The sequence below is a fragment of the Ammodytes marinus genome (genome assembly GCF_949987685.1).
Source record: "Ammodytes marinus genome assembly, chromosome: 20".
Taxonomy (NCBI): domain Eukaryota; kingdom Metazoa; phylum Chordata; class Actinopteri; order Uranoscopiformes; family Ammodytidae; genus Ammodytes; species Ammodytes marinus.
In genome coordinates this window covers 19,909,996-19,911,289 of record NC_137224.1, presented here as the reverse complement: position 1 = coordinate 19,911,289, position 1,294 = coordinate 19,909,996, and positions in this window count along the sequence as shown.

The window sequence follows — 1,294 nt, the reverse complement described above, 5'->3', positions numbered from 1 at the left end:
ATGAAAAAAAAAGTCAGAATTCTGAGATTAAAGTCAGAATTCTGACTTTTTTCTCAGAATTCTGAGATTAAAGTCAGAATTCTGAGAATAAAGTCAGAATTCTGACTTTTTTCTCAGAATTCTGACATTAATCTCAGAATTCTGACTTTAATCTCAGAATTCTGAGAATAAAGTCAGAATTCTGACTTTTTTCTCAGAATTCTGACTTTTTTTTTTTTACTTTTTTTATATACATGAAAAAAAAAAAAAAAAAAAAAGTCAGAATTCTGAGATTAAAGTCAGAATTCTGAGATTAATGTCAGAATTCTGAGATTAATGTCAGAATTCTGAGAATAAAGTCAGAACTTTTTTTTTTTTCATGTGTGGCCCTAATCCTCTTCCGTACTAAAAGCATACAGTCTACCGGAAAATAAAAGGAGAAGAAGAAGACGAACTGCAATGCACTGTGGGTGATATCCACCTCGGAGTGACCATCCATGTTGACTTGATCACTCAGCCCTCCGAGGGTCTATATCACGAAGTTCACTTCAGTTTCCAGACAATTGGAACGACACTTAAGATGGCGGCGGGGATTCCCCCGAGGGCAAGTGCCTAGGGAAAGTGAACGAGGGCATGTTGAACGGGTATTGGAACGCAGGGAGAGACAGAGAAGCTGTATGTATGTATACACATGATGAAATCCTCTTTTAAAGATTTTTTTTTACATAAGCATTAAAAGATGAACTGTTTTACACCCTAAAAAAAAGTCAAAAATACAAAAAAGCATGTAAAAAGCAAGAAGTCTTTTCAAAGCGCCTCAAGAAGGGTGACAAGACTGGAGAAAAGCAGAACACACTATGAACTGTTCATCTCTGTATGTACAGTTTTACTCTCCCAGCAAAAAGGAATACAACAACTAGGGTATGACAGGGGCAGAGTGGTGACCAGAAGAATGTCTAAAGGGCTTTAACAGGTTGTTCAACTGGAAAAAAAAACAAGCCAAAACAACACAACGAATGCAACATAGCCTTTGGAATTGCTCTTACATGTGGTCAAATGTATTTTTTTTTTTTTTTTTAAATGGGGGACAAACATCCATGTGTCTGGGCCTAATCTCATGACAAAAGGTCTCAAGTGCAGCAGTAAGAGCGTCACATAAAGGGCTGTCACTCACATCTCTCACATTATTGCTGATGAGAAGAGCAAATCAGAATTACACAGGCAGGAAATACATTTAATTTAAAATGCATTTAAAAAAAAGACAGCCCCTTATTAATCCCCCTCCTCCTCCCACCCCAGCTAAGAATGACCCTGA